Consider the following 16,699-nt stretch of genomic DNA (forward strand, 5'->3'; position numbering starts at 1 on the left):
AGAGTTTGTGGGCAGGGCAAGGCACATTATTGTGAGAGATTTGCTTTCTACCTCCTTCTCTTTATTCATTTATTTTAAAGCTTCAGCATATTGCTCTGAAAGGCTAACAGCGTTACACACATTATAACATATACCCAACATTGGACAAAGCTTGGCAGCTTTTGAATGAGAGGCATATAAATCTTAGTGGCCCAGATATGAAGCCCATCAGTAACTTTAGCACTTCTGCTGCATCCATCATGTGTCACTTTATACAACGGAATGGTAAATAACAGCTTGGATTCCAGAGATGCTTGGTAGAAGAGACAAGCTCCTCTGCTTCTGATACAGTGTCTTGCACCTATGGGAGTAGGTATTATTCCTGACTGAGAAATGCAGCAGCAGAGAGGCCACTATTGAGCATTGCTGCAATTAGGAATACGCCAGATTCAGCATTCTAAATCTGAACCCTTCATGCAGAATTCAGATTCAGCCAAATCCTTACTGTTCAGCTAAACATGAACCCTTAATTTGAACTCTTTTCCTGCCAGTGCTTAGCTGTTTTTTTCCTATTGCATAGAATAAAAAAGAGATTCTGTGTAGTTGACAAAATTGTTAACCCCTTGGGGCACATGTGTGTGTATCAGGTCTGTACTGGGCTCAGGGCCGGACCAGACGCGATCCCAGCCGGCATTCCCCAAGCCATCGGTCTCCCTCCTCTGACGCACTGAAACCAATTTATGCACACTCAGGGGAGGGCGTTGGGGGTCCCTGCAGGGGCCCATGCCACACCCCCTAACCCCCTGGGATTAGGGGGGGAACAGTGGATGTGGCAGGGGTACCTTCGGGGGTGTGGGGACCTCTGGGAAGGCAGCCTCCATTGGCACCTGCACCCCCTAGTCCAATCCTGACTGGGATTAAAAATAGGCCCTGACTTTTCAAGTACACAGAGGCCCAAACAGCCCCCCCACCAGCCCAATAAATAGTGACTGCCAGATCCCACAGATTGCCAGTCTGGCTCTGATGTCTACAAGTGCAGTGAGCAATGTGCAGTTTTGAGTGCAATTGCCATGTTTTTTTCCCAAAATGCAGTGTTCTTTTTAAGCATCATTGCGATGGCAAGGTACTTGACAGAATTGCTCTACACCTGACACAATTGCATCCAATTCACCAAATTGACTGCAACCACGTGCGCATTTCGGTACAAATCATTTGCTCAGATGTTCAGCTTTTTTTCATTTCCTGTTTTGCAGCAGTGCAACTGTGCTTGTGGTTGTAAATGACCTATAATATCTACCAGTTATAGGAATCCCCAACATGTTTCCGTGTATGAAGTATTTGACATTATATCTTTCTTCTGTACAGTTTCTCATCTAAACTACGTATAATTAGAAACATATTGTTTGTACAAGAACAGCACAAAGGAATTTAGGCTTCAAAAATTGAAGAAGTATTGGCCATCATCTCTTCTAATTATGTCCCCATTTTCTGAGAAGATTGTGGCAATCAAAAGGCTGAGTGTGCTATTGCCCTTCAGGCTACAGTGTTTAAACAATGAGTCTCACATAAGATCTGTGACATAATGCCCTATTATACAGATACAGTAACAGCCAGAAAGCACCCGGGAGCTGAATGCAACGGTTTGGCCCTAGGAAAAGTGATATATTAAACTGAATTGTTTCTAAATAATACAAAAAAAATCAAATACCTTTTGAAAATTGTTTTTAAAGTCATACTGCAAGTTAATTTAAGGTTATTCTCCACTTTAACAGTGCTTCCGTCTCTATATGTGTGTTTAGGGCTGTGCGGGTTCCTACTGATGGTTGCAAAGCAGTAAGGGGTGAGCAAGCAGTGAGCCAAGTGCCATTTTGACTGCAATCACTATGTTTTTTTTACCCACAATGCAGTGTTTTTGCCATGATTTCAGTGTAATTGCGGTTGCCAGGAGGCGATGCGCCCATTGCTCTGATCAATTTTTTGAGTCTGGTTGGTGTCATTTCCAGTGTTTGCATTGCGGATTGTGGGTAACATGTGGGTCCTATACTTTTGAGGCAACTGTGCTGTGGTGATTTTACCAGCCTGCACTGGGAGGTGGTGGAGCTACCTTTAATGAATGGTAATTTTTGGCACAACTGACTGTGGGGATTTTTGCAGCAGTAATAAATAACCCCTAGTAGATTTATGGTCCTCTGTTCCCCCTTGCACTTCAGAGTAAACCTGTATTCATCCATTGAATATGTGGAAAGTTATACAACAGTTCTATACAAGTTAACAAGGCTAAGAAAATTAACCTTTAGTTGCTCTTGAGTTTCATTTGTCATGTTGTACGTAAATGTAACTGTTTGTCTACTTGTTAAATAAGAAACCTTATTCTTTGCATGAATAGAATGAATGGTTTGTGCTATTGGCATACAGCAACACAATATACTCTCTGCCTACTTCAAAGGGTTCCTTGAAAAGGAGATATTAGTTACATAGCCATTAAGTCCAAAAACAGACGTGCATCCATCAAGTTCAGCCATTAGGTGAACCCTACAAAACAATATTTAAACCACTTGAACTCTGCTAAAATCAAGGGGAACATTCCATTTGGACTCATATAGGTTGTCAGATTTCATGCCCCAGCAACATCATTTCAGTGCCTCTATATATTATGTTGTGCTAAACACATATCCCATATTTATTTTTGAAGCAGTAAATTCTATATCTATGGCACTGTATATCTTTACTAACTTTTCTGTGAAACCCCTTCATGCAGTGTAAGATGAATTCTCCTTTCTTCCAGTCGTTCTCATGTCTTTGAGAAACTTTGTTGATGAGAAGTTCTGCAGATGGGTTACACTACTAACCCTTCCTATATGTCTGCAAGGTCATTAAATCACTTTGTTTCATCCTTTTATCCTACTGAAGACAATTCCCATGTGGGCAACCAGTTATCATAAGGGATATCCTCCATTTTAATTAACTGGTAAGCAGAGCTGGCCAGAATATTCTTGGTGAGATCTTATTAAGGATTTAGAGAAGCAAATGTTCTTATAAGGATCTTTTAAACTTAGACGTGTCTCTATGATTTACTCAAACTTCTATATAGATGTGCATTTTGGACACCTGGCTTGGAGTAATGACCAGGAGGAAGCCTGCATATCTAGGACACACACAGGTGGATTTTAAAAAGGGCTAAGGGATGCTAAATCTCCCCAAAACAATACCAGTTGTTTTCGACACAAACGGTGGAGGTATTAAACTTTATTGAAGGGGTTGTTTATATATAATGGAACTTTTAGTATTATGTAAACAGTGCATATTAATTATTCTTAGTTATTACAGATGGAACTGATACTGCCCCTAGACTGCCATGTGTTCTGGGGGCATTATACATGGAATCACTGCATATATCCTGCCCTATATTATAAATGAAAATTCGTATTTATCTTGTTGTGTTCTACATGAAACTGGTACTACATTTAATCTGCCCTGGGTTTTGGAGTATTATACCAGGGTACTATATATATATATATATATAAAATTGGCTCTACATTTATCCTGCCATGGGTTCTGGGGCTTTAGAACTGGAATTAGCCTAGGTTTACTGTGAAGGAAAACCTGGCCTAATGTTTTTATTTGCCTCCCAAGTGTAACAATCACTCTCCATCTATGATGCTGAGTTAAAAGCAAATCAAAAGCCAGGATCTAGGCGGGACAGAAATCAATCAACAAATACGGAAAGACCAGGAATGCATAGATAGAGACTACAAGAGAAAGTGCTTGTTCGGTACATTTCCCTGGAGCCAGTGTGCATGATAGAATTAGTAGCAATATAAATGAACAAAAATAATACATAACTTAGACGATACTTTACAGTATATGGGCCCAATGTGCATAGAATTAGCAGCAATATATCAGAGTGAGAATACTCACAAGTGTAGCACCACAATCTTCCTGGATATTTTATTAAAAGTAAGTAAATTAGCTTGACCTCGTGCAGATTCTAAACGATAACATTTTGTTCAAATTGAAATTTAAGCACTTTTCATATTTTTTCAAGAGTCTTTCTCTGTGGAAGCCAGGATTGCAGATCTATAATTTCCTGGTTGAGATTTAGGTTTCTCAATTGAATAACAGCAGCACATTTGCTGTGTGCAAAAGTGTCTTCTCCATAAGATGTCTCTGTGGGCCCAGGCCATTAGAAGCCCTAGCCCAGCAAGGTTAATTACCATCAGCACACACACACAACATTTATAACATTTAGCACTGTCTACATCTAATTGCTATGAGAGTGGGCCTGAATGTCAGGTTCTCTGGTGGGCCCAATCAGGCACTGCAGGTAAATTGCATAGATTACATGATTCCCCTTAAATTCAAAAGGCCTTGGAGTAACAGATCAGGGGCTATGGTGAGGGTCCAGTTAGTGGCTTTAATACAGATGGCAGGCAGCTTAATCACATGACTATTAAACCAAACTGTCTGATGAGCAAAGAGTGCATGAAGCCTTCTAGCAGTAATACAGACATAGACAATGCAGCAGACTGTTGAATACGGCACATTCTAACCCCTAAAACAACTATAAAATGACATGCAGGGCAGCACTGAAATGCTAAGACTGATGTTTCTTTACGAACACACATGGAAAAAGAATATTGTTGGCCTATGACCTTCCCTTTATCACAAGGAATGTAAAGCACTGGAAATCCCAACAAATATTACAGACTTACATGCCTGGGCTCTAGTGCCGTTCGTGCTGAATACAAGGGAGAGCACTATGTTAAATCAGAAGCTGGAACTTGTGAAAAGTCACACCCAAACACCAAGAAGTAAATCCTCACTCTTCTGTTTGTCTCCTCTCTTATTCTCCTGAGTGCTACATTCTCCGGGAAGGTGTGATTCTCACTTTTCCCTCATCTCTGTGAATGGCAAGCTCCCAAGCCCAACATATTCTTTTAATGAGGCTTTGTAGGTGGCACGCACGCAGCAGACTTGTGTACAAGACGTATTGGGTTTGCACTTTATATGTCTAGGAGAAAAACAAACACTGATGTGTATTCCAGCATGGTGAACACAGGCCCCCATTTGATTTACACTGGTGAAGTTTACATGCTACTATAGCTCAATCCTCTGAACCTTCTTTGACCCATGATCTTCTAGTAAGCAGCATTCTTACTGTTTCCGGTATTCCAAGTTGCAACATGCAGACATTTCAGTTTATTGTTGCTTTCTAGTACTCATCTCTCTCATTATATAAATGGACTGTATTATTATTATTATTATTATTAACGTGTATTAATAAAGCGCCAGCATATTCCGCAGCGCTGTACAATAAGTGGGTTTTATACATTGGACATACAGAGTTACATACAAAGCAGCCAATAACCGATACAAGAGGTGAAGAGATGTAAGCCCAAAATAGCGTACAATCTATAAGGATAATGGGTTGAGACACAAGGGGCCCGATTCACTAAAGTCCCAAATAAGGAGTGCTATTTATAGCATGCGTTAAAAATCTTATCACTTCTTATTTTTCGCTCGATTCACTAAAAGGACACTTGTCATAATTAAGAAGCGATGTTCTTGGCGTTATTTATCTTACGATTACATATTTTAATGAAAAAAACTATGCGATAAGCGTTATAGGGGCCGATTCACTAAAGGTCAATAACGCTTATCGCATAGTTTTTTTCATTAAAAAGCATGCGATAATTAAGTACCGATTCATCAAAGTCATTTCGCATGTGTTAATCCGCATGCACAAAAAAAACGCATTGCGTTAATTAGCGAATAGAAATAGTACTAACGCATGATTCACAAACACATATGAAGCGTTAAACGTGCAAAATATCGTGTTAATCTGTGTGAATATTAACCCTACTTGGGGCAGGCGGTACTTAAAGAAAATTGCGGTTCGTGAGCTATTGGCAACACAACATGGAGTTTGCAGTCGTATTTTTTCAAGTATATGTTGGCCCCAGAGTGATGCATCCTCCAGTTTTCAGGGAAATGGTGGTTTTCAGAAAGTAATGGTTACGTGCATAATATATTGCGCTCTGAGTAATATATTGCGCTCTGCGTAAAATATCGCGTGCTGCGTAATATCTTGTGCGCTGCGTAATATATTGCTTGAAAATATGTCATCGTAAGATAAATAACGCCAAGAACATCGCTTCTTTATTATGACAAGTGTCCTTTTAGTGAATCGAGTGAAAAATAAGAAGTGATAAGATTTTTAACGCATGCTATAAATAGCACTCCTTATTTCGGACTTTAGTGAATCGGGCCCAAGGTGTTGGGATGGCCAAGATCAGAATTAAGCAATGTAGCACAGGGTATTGCTTATAGCAGCCTACTGAGGTTGTCCTAAACTAAATGATTCCTATCTTACCCTTAATCAATGACCCCTATCCTTCATCTTTATTATAGCAGGGATAGGCAACCTGTGGCCTTACACAACTATACCCCCCAAAACAAGGTAGGTCGCTATAAAAACACATTTCATAAACCAGCATAAATAAATCCCTGCTTTAGCTAAATAAAGCATTTTCATAAAAATATACCTCTTTAGTAGTAAATAGGAAATTGCCTTTTCAAGAATTAAGTGCCGCCCCCTGGGATCATAGGATTCACAGTGCACACAAACAAGCCAAGGCACACATACCTGCTAGGCCCCATCAGCCAATTAATGGGCAAAGTTCTTTTACTCCCATTTTTACTCTATTTTTTAATTATTTCCTTTTTCTCTGTAATAATAAAACAGTGCTTTGTTACCTTGATGGTAACTACACTGCATAAATCCATATTGTTGTAACCAATCCTTTTGGGGTTATTTAATGTTTAAATTATTTTCATATTTTAGAATCTAAATATATTAGAAGTTACCTTTGAATTTTATGGCCTGCGGTCCTTATGCTTTTATGTGGGCTTGGACTCAATATGCTTTTGAACTATTGCATAATAAGGGGTGCTTCCCCTTGCCCCTATTGCTGCCATTTTCTCATAACAGCACTGTTTCTGATTTTACAATTTGGGCTCCTTAACGTTCTTGCATGTGATGTACTAATGTGTAGTTTCTTTTCTATAATGTAGGACTGGTCTGAGCATTTCATATGTCAGAGCCTCGAGAATCCATGGGCTGAAGGTAGGTCCTCCTTGTGTGCATTTCATGGCATGGGGGTGCTGTACGTGTTACACTAAAAGAAAATGTGCTACTTTCTACTCTATATGTATCATGTATGTATCACTGTATTATCATTCAGTAGAAATGTCTGTTTTATGGGGTCACACACTCCCCCTCATTCCAGGCACAACGGGGCGACATAAAAAGTTTAAAAAATAAAAACCTTCAAACCTATTTTCTTTGAGCCGTGTTAAAGTGGACCTGTCACCCAGACATAAAAAGTTGTATAATAAAAGTCATTTTCAAAATAAACAAGAAACCCAAATTAATTTCTATATTAACACATCCATGCCCATTATAAAAGGCATTTAAAAATCCCAGCTGTCAATCATATATTGCCTGCCCCGCCTCTATGCCTTAGGCATAGAGGCGGGGCAGACAAGTACTTTAACCTTCAATTCAGCTCTCACTTTTCCCGTCCCTCCTAACCATCTAATTGTGTGGCCAGTGCAAGGGCCTGGGTATCTGGTCCCCCATTCTGGCACATACACAAGATTTTGGGGTAATACAAAGCCTGCCTTAACAACAGTGCCCACAACATGGCAGCTGCCTATTTGCTGTGATTGTGTAATTCCAGGACTGAAGGAAACAAGATTTATATTACTTATATAGTATAAGTGAAGTTTATTTTGCTTAACAAACACAATAGAAAAGAATTTCGAATTATTTCTTAGGGTGACAGGTCCCCTTTAATAAAGGATAACTGCATTTGGAGTAAGTCTGTCCCTTCATGCATGAACACAGGCAGCCATCTTACATGCACATCTGACTGTCACTGATCTGCTGACTGATTCACGAGTGCTTGTGTGAGGATTTCTATAAATCCTGCTTTGTTGATTTGGCTTCAGGACTTACTTTGAGGCTTGTTGTTGTGTTTGCTGAATCACTGTTTGACAATCCATGGTCCAAGTACCTTTGCCAGTGTCTTATAAGGTCATGGCCCATCCCCAGCATGCCACCGTGGTATGTCCCTGTGCCCAAAAATATATAACTGACTGACATCTGGCAATGCTGTCTCAGTTTGTTTGGACAGGGAACATGCTACTAAATAACGTACTTACAATAATAACTATTTACATTTATTTTTATTATAATGTTATTTAAATGACTATTTCTGTTTTTCATACAGTAGACCCACAATTTTATTTTCAAGGGACCAGAAATATAATGTAAAATCAAGGAGAATTTAAAATCAGGGAAATGTGTTAAAAAGCTTATTCTTCAAGTACTCAAAGGATATAAGTACAGGAGTCAGTTTTACTTTGACATACAATATTTACTGTGTTAATAACAAAGGTTAAACATTGCAGCATTCATGGTATACTATGGGAGGGGGGGCATGTGCATAAGTATAGACTATTTGTGATTGACTATTTACAGACAATCCGTAGAACAGGCCGCCCCTGTTCGCTACCCCCCACCCCTCGCTTGCGCATTTGCGCTTTATTTTTAGATCACATACAGAGCAGTGAGAAGAGGTCCCTATTGTTCTGTATGTGATCAAAATTTTAGCACGGCTTGGGGGCCATGCCGCCCCCATATTTGTGCCACCCTAGGCCTGGGCCTTTGTGGCCTTGCCACAATCCAGGCCTGTGTATCTGGTTAGTCTGCCAGATGTCGATAGGACAGGCTTCATTCTTCTGTCGGATTGAGTTCCTTGCTCTGACTTTTTGTATCCCCCTAGGACAAAACAATCTTGCATTAGCATCATATTGACCACTTACGGTGGGCAAATTGGGGGAAAGCTTTGCTCGTTTGGTGTATGGACACTTTTAGTTCAACGCCTGCTGGGCCGCTAGGCCATGCACCCTTCAATATTCTTGTAGTGGGATCAGAACACAATAGTAGGCTCAACTTAGACTGTAAGCACACATGGCGTATGGTCCTCTTCTTTCATCGACGTTTTGTACAAAGGCGGAAAGAAGTGGATGCACACCTACACTCTCCTGTGTGTAACTCCACTGACAGGCACAACGATAGTCTGAGTGTGGCTACATGGAACAGAGATCGGCCCAAATATGCATGCACTGGCGTAAATATAGAGGAAGTAGACCCCGAAGTCTCAGGGGGGACAGGGGGAACTCTTTCTGCCTTCTTTATAGTTGCAAAAAAGACTTCTTCCCCAGCCACTCCTCCTACATGGATGTAGGCAAGGGGAGGGGGATTGGCAGGTGCGGACCTTGGTAGGAGTCCCTGTGAAGACTTTTCTGCATGGGGGGGGGTAAGACTAGTTACACCACTGTTTCCATGCTTTCATGTTTTTCAGGCCAATCTCAGCTCTGCGTAGCTGCACACTGGCCAATGCTGTGCCTGTTAGCGCCACACCCAAGAGCAGATCAGCTTCTCTCCCTTTTGTTCAAAACTGTAGAGAAGTGGACCATACACCCTGTGTGCCCTCGGCCATAGCATGTGAACAGGAGCACGGGACCAGACTATCAGATAATGGCTGCCTAGGCATGGGTAAAATGGGCATGTGAGGCTAGTAACAGCTTTATAATTCTAGGAAGATAAATGCATTTAGACCATTAGGCACATCCATGTGCAAAATAAAGAATCTATAGTGGTCTTTTAAGATCATCTGTGGCCTAAGCATTGTAGTGTTTAAGGGCCCCTCTCTCCATTGCCTGTACAGAGTACTATCTCTGGCACTGGCAGGGCCCTAGATAGGAGCTACTGCGTTATTCAGCTCTGCACATAGTTTCAGTTAACAAAACACTTCAATACAGTTCAATAATAATGTGAGGGCTTTAGTGACGCAGAGTAAAAACAATACTAAGATATTCTGAGTATAATGTTAGGAGATCCATTTCTGTCACATCGGTAATGTTTAATTACAGCCTCCGTTATCCTTTATACCTGACTTAAAAGCCACAGCCAAAGGAAGGAAAAAGCATCTCAGCCTCATGTGTCCCGAAAGGTTTAGTATTTGTCCTTATTTGGGGTCAGAGAGAATTTTCTGGCTTGTTATCGATTGGCTGCTGTACAAGTTCTTTTTTTCCCATCCTTGCTTGGAATCAACATAAGAGGCACAAGCAGCCAGAGAGAGGCAAACTACCCTGTCTGATCTGCTTTCTTTAACCACGATTCTGATCTACTCTGGAAGAGCCACTCTCTCACACATGGTACAGGAGGTTACCCAACCGCCCACTGCTCTCTGAGACTCTGGGCCTGCCCTACAGCTGCCTGTCTGAGGATGGCCATACACGGGCAGATTTAAGATGCCAGTCCGGCCCCTTTAGAGCTGGTAAGCAATGTATCTAGCTTCATGACACAAAATCAGATCAGTTGCACCAGCTCCAGACCCTCTACAGTCGGATCAGACCAACTTGGGGCACAATCTGGCTGGCCTAATCAGGCACTCATCTACACATTTTGGCAACCCTGCCAAACAGGTGCATTTGGCTGTCTATGGCTACCTTATGACTGTGACAGAAAAGGCTCATTTATTAAACTGGTACTGCAAGAGATGAGCAAAATGATGGAGTCACTTTTATAACCATAGCGCACCATTCTTACCCAGTATTCTACCGTAAGTGTGCTCACACACGAGTTGCATGAAACACAAACTTGAATTGGTCAATATGTGAGCAAGCTGTGGGTCCAAGGCCACTATCGGGGGTTAATAGTGTGTACTACCATGGCAGAGGGGGGCCCAAGACATCAAAATGTGATTTGCAGGTTGTGAAAGGGGCAGGGCTTGCAGGGAGGAGTCAGCATTGGGTTAATCATGGGATGGGATTTGGAATGACCATGGGGGGAAGGGGGGGCAGGTGGATCTGGGGTATGACTGCTATGTGTAAGGAGCTCTTTTTATTCTCATTGGGACCCCATTTTACTAGTTGGAAGTTGGAAGAGCCCCACCCAGGAGGCCGAGCTGACCAGTGGGACAATAAGTACAGGGATGACAGCCCTGATTGGGTCTGTTTGTTATATCAAGTGTGAGTTGTGGAGATGTCAATGTTGGCATGTCAGAGTGTTCAGTGTCAATAACAGTGCTTGTGCGTGACTGAAATCACAAATTGGACCCTGGAGATAGCGCTTGCCCTAGGCTATAAGTACAGGGCCCTCTTATGCCGTGCATCCTACTCTGTAAAGTAGACACAACTGGTGCATTGGCTTTACTGAATAACATGTCTATAATGATCTTTGCACAGTGCTGCAACTTGTGGTCATGAATGAGCCCTTATGTGTTCCCACTGATATGCAGTCTGTACTAAAGTAGGTTACCTGCCCCCTTAGGTGATAAAAAAATCAGCATCAAAGCTAAAGAAAATGGCAAAATATGAATCACAACATATATCTACTTGCACTAGCAACCAGCCCTATCTGCCAAGACAAACAATACCCAAATTGCCAGTCATCTAAAAATACAGTTATTCCCAGAATAAATAAAGAGACAATCACCCGGAAGCTATTTGATGGATATATGATGGCCTGTAGTGTACGGAGTTATATATATTACAGACGCAATGTGCCCCTCTCGGTCATCTCCTTGGCAGTCAATCTCATTGGACCTGTCAGGGAGAGAAGGGAGTCATATGCTGGGAGTCATAATACTTCAAAATCTACAAGGCTGAGCTACAGGAGAAATATATTTTTAAAGAATCACTGGTGTTCCGTGGAGGTTTTGTGACCTATTTCCTTCCCAGAAGGCCTTGGAGGACAAACTGGCATTTAAAGCGCTTGACATTTGCCAAGCATGTCTTCAAACAATGCAGCTCCCGTATCCATGTAGCTGAATTCTATAGTATGTAAACAAGGGCAGGGGAAAGTATTTAATACTACAAATGGTAATAAACTACCATGAAAAGAGTTTCCAGACAGTTTGACGTCAAAGGCCCCTTGACTCTGTTTTTTATCAGCAGCTACTTCTATTAAGGATCTATAAACTGAATGTCACAGAGAGCAGCTGTTAGGGGCTCCTCTCATCTAGGCAATGGCATGTGAAGGTGGGCTCCAAACAGAGGGATATAGAGATACAGCGATGTGGCTAAATTGCTTGTCAGGGCTCTTCTTCTGCACAATTTCTATTGAATGTTGAATGGAGGAGGCAGCACCTTGGAAATAAAACCGACTGCCAATCACACGGCTCACACCCCTCCTTTAACCCTCATTATATTTAGAAATGACTCGGAAGTGGCAGTACCCAACACAGCTGCGTTGCTAAGAGACCTGTGTATCTGGGAGAGGGATTGTGGCGCTCAGATGGCAGAATCGGGAGAAAGGTGCTGAATTCGGCAGGCTGAGAAAGCCTCAAGATCCACGTTTTACAGGAAATTATGTAATTATGTAGGAATAAATATATATTCATCCATAAAATATGTTTGCTTGTAGCAGATACATTAAGAATCATCCTTTTTCCAGGTATGTGCTGGTTATGCATTAAATGCCACCTAGGTAAATCTTGGCAGCATACAGTGATTATAAGAACATAAAAAAGTATCGGTTTTACAGTTACTGCAGTCTCATTACAGTTCTTCAAGACAAGCTCCAACAAAGATGTTATTGAAGTGCAGATAGATACTGTACTCATTACCACATACAGCAGCTTTGGTAAAAGATCTTGTTCCCCACAACCTGCATTTGCACCAATCTGCATGTGCAGTTACCCTTTATGTGACATTTTAATTCAGTTTCATCTATACATCGGAGGGTCACAAACTGTAAGGATTTCCACCATGGGCACTATAGCTTGTGCCAATGGGCCTCAATGTAGAATATTGTAAAGTACCCCCAAACCAGTTCCTGGCTTGGAGGCAAGCTTTGGTTGCATAAAACCAGGTGCACTGCCAAAAAAAACTCCTGTAGGCTGCAAGTCTGCATAGGATCTCCTAAAAAGCCAATAACATCCTTTACTTGGCACCCCCAGGAACTTTTTTTAATGTTTGTGTCTCTCCTCAACTCTTTTTAAATTTGAATGTGGCTCGCGAGTGAATTGAGGGTGAGATTTGGGGTGAATGCTTATTAATGTTCTGCGTATTTATGGTAGGATGGCGGGGTTCATTTACCAATGAACCCTGATAATTGTACCAGTTACAAACCACTTTGCTTCTGCCATGCATCTGCTCCATGCATAAACACTGTTTATAGAATAAAAATCAGATTGGAGGCCAAACTGACAAAGAAGTAGGCATTTGTAAGTCTGATTTATGACTACTGGATCTGTGACACCAACCGTTCAATAGTCTAGCAAAAGGAACATTTCGAATTCCAGCTGTGGAAGAACTACATTACTATTGCTTCAGGATCCCCCAAGCAAGGAGGGGTGAAGTCTATGCAGTTCATTAGTAGCAAAACTGCCAGCCCTGAAGATATCATTAAAGTTCCCAACATATTGACCGCCATTGACCAACTCCAGTACTCTAAGTTATTGTTAATCATGATCTAGTCTTTTCAGCCTGCATTATTTTAAATCAGTTATTAGGGAATTACCATGCACTAAAAAGAACACTCATTGTAATAACATACTTGACCCCTGGCCTAACCAGTCATCAATGTATTCTATAGTTGATTTCGTAGGCTATGCCTTCATCCCTCGCTCTCCAAAAGCCTCGGAGCATTGAGAGGCCTATCCAATAATTATTTTCTATATGCAATACGACAACACAATTTGCAGGCAGTGGCTTTACTACTAAGCAGGGAGCATGAAATATTAATGATTCCCGATGAGAGTTCAGGCATATAACCCATGCAACGTACAGCACTGTTATAAGCCTCAGAGTGCGGGTCATTTATGCCTTATCACAGACAAATAGAAAGAGTTCCATCAATCCGCTTTAATTATTCACCCAGCAAAAGAAGCTGGCTTCATACTCTCAGAGGTGACCTGTCAGTGCTGTACTCGTCAGGATTCCATGATCTGAAACTCCAGCACAAATCTAGAATCTCCTAACCTACTGCAACTGGCACATAGTACCCTTAGGGACAGTGGCATAACTAAAGGGCGCCGGGCAAGGGCCCAGTACACTCTTCAACCTCTTTGGCCTCCATCTTCCTCTTCCATTTGCGCATATGTGCACGCCTGCCAGCATGTAAATTTGCAGTGTGGCTGTAAGTAAGCAGACCCCTGCGGTCTGGGCCCCCCTGTCATCCCCCCCCAGTGCATGCGGGGTCTGCTTTCTCTATAGTTACGCCACTACCTAGGGACCTTGCAATAATGGTGATCCTATATGCTTAAAGGACCAATACATCCAGCATATGATATACAAATATATAATACTGACCCAGTATAATTTTATCATAGCTGGCATGTGAACTATTCTTCAGAATGCATTGGATCTGGGGTCTATCTGTATTATGAAGAACAATGACCTAAGGCAACTAAAAAACATTTACCCATTAAAAAAACCCAGCAGAATTGCTTTTTCATCAAGATGAATTTATACTGGCTTACTCAAGTGCAAGTACTGCCTTGCTAATACAGAGAAAATAGGAGCTGGTTCTATGCGATAGCTCCTATACCTGTATTATCATTATGATTATTGGTTCTGTAAAACCGCCCCATGTAATAGAACTCTATACAGGTGTGTTACAGGACACACATTTGTGACGGTTACAAGTAATTACAAGGGTGTTGTACAGTAGTGTCATTGTTAAATTAAAGACATGTACATACGTGTATAATGTATTTATGTTTTCTGCCTGAGAATATTATAGGGGAACTTCATCCAAACACAACTTAAGCTTTTTGAAAAGTAAACATAATTTCAAACAACTTTGCAAAAAATCTGCCTTTCCCTGATTTTTAATATAATAATAGGGTTTGGAAGAGCTACTTAAGCCTGGCCCCCTGTTCTCCTGCTGATCTGGCTGGCTACTTTGAGACGCAAATAAATGTAACAGTAGTCGACTGTCCTCAGCCTGCCTTCAGCCTGCAACCTCCAAATCCCACAATTCCCTGCACACATGATATCAATAAGGAAAGGAACATAGTGCAATGCATTGTGGGTTATGCAGTTCCTGCATGCTGTTTGTAAGCTGGGGAGAAGTTGTTACAACTTGTAACATCGATGTTTTTATTCATACTATTTGAAGGAACAGTGATAGGTATATTAGGGCTTTCTTTGTTGTGTGGGGCTCTTTAACATATTTTGGTTCCAAAGCCAGAGCTCCCCTATAATTATTGATTTATTGGGTATTACCATTAGGTATAAGAAATTATGGGCCAGATTAAGTTAAAGAGATAAAATGTATATCTATGATTCAGTTATAGATTTACATATAATTTGCTGTCCTTTGGAGGAATAGGATGACATAGTGTATGTATAGTAAAAACACTGACAAAAGCACTGTTTGTGGGTCTAGGGTACTCTAGAATCTCAATCAGTCCTAGATTTTCCCATAGACTTAGATGTTTTTATGAGATGAACCACAAGACAAGTTTTTCTACTCAAAGTGAATCTGGCCTAATATATGTTTCAGGCTGTAGTATACATGATATATTCACGCCGGTGGAGAAGCTCCTGAAACTGACCAAGCAACGTGTCATTTGTTTTAATGGAACCTGCCTGTCATCCATGCCATAAGCCCTAGAGCTCTTCAAGCAGAATAATATCAGTGGCCTGACCTTAATGGGGGATGCTTCATACTAGAATCATTCTGTTTTAATCGTCAGTTGTTGGAGCAACAACCAGAACTTGTGGCATATTTTTGAAGTCAATCATGAGAAAAGGTAACTGGCACTAAATTTTGGGCAACAAATGTGTAAATTTTGTGTATATATGAGATATATATATATATATATATATATATATACTGCTTTTTTAAAAAACAAAGTCACCTGCACAGGGATATTTGTCCCACAGGCTTTCATAAAGCTTTGTACTTTCTAGAAGAAATCTCTGCGTGTCAGCCTGTTTCAGCGCCTGATAAGGCAGCACAACAGATATAAGGACAAATCATTGTTCATACACTTTAGCTGCCAGTCGGCCTGAACTTTGAACATTCAGACTTTGAAATGCTTCCAAAAAGGAAACAATGACAAAGCCTTGTATTGCGAAACCTGTCTGAATTCACAAAAGACCATGCACTATTGGGAGAAAGGTGATGACTCCTGAAATACTGTGAGATTTCTGTATTCCTAGGAGAGACTTTATTATCACGATAGTTATAAGTGGTTATAAAGTGGCAAACATATCCAGTACTGCTGTGCATTGGGGGAAAAACTGATGTGATTAGCAGTGCTGAGGCAAGACAGATACAGATTTTTATAGAAAGGACCAACCAATGGCTCTTCAGCAGTTGTTGACAACAACTCCCATTACCCTCTGCCTATCATTACATTACTACTTGTATTGGAAACCCACTAAACATAGCTGTGGATATGATTTATTAATGTGTGTATGATTATAGCCAAGGTAAGGCTAAACCTTTATTAAAGGGTAAAAAAAACTCTGTAGGCACAATATGCATGATAATGGTCAAACAGGGACATATTGGCAAGGGGATTTTTGGAGGGGTTTTAAAATCATTCATGAAGCTAATTATGGCATATGAGCGATGTTGTTTTTTATTGTATAAGTCAGAATGATAGAATTGGAAGTGACTGTTGGAAGT

At 40.9% G+C, this 16,699-nt stretch overlaps 1 protein-coding gene across 1 annotated transcript in view; it reads left to right on the top strand.

Annotated features, from left to right (window-relative positions):
- Positions 1–16,699, top strand: part of dag1 (dystroglycan 1) — a 140,634-nt gene that overhangs the window by 26,158 nt on the left and 97,777 nt on the right. The window contains exon 2 of the mRNA XM_031900079.1: positions 7,054–7,105. The gene's annotated coding sequence lies outside the window, so the exon portion shown is untranslated. The remainder of the gene's footprint in view (positions 1–7,053; positions 7,106–16,699) is intronic.

The sequence above is a fragment of the Xenopus tropicalis genome, chromosome 4 (assembly GCF_000004195.4).
Source record: "Xenopus tropicalis strain Nigerian chromosome 4, UCB_Xtro_10.0, whole genome shotgun sequence".
NCBI classification, from domain to species: Eukaryota; Metazoa; Chordata; class Amphibia; order Anura; family Pipidae; genus Xenopus; species Xenopus tropicalis.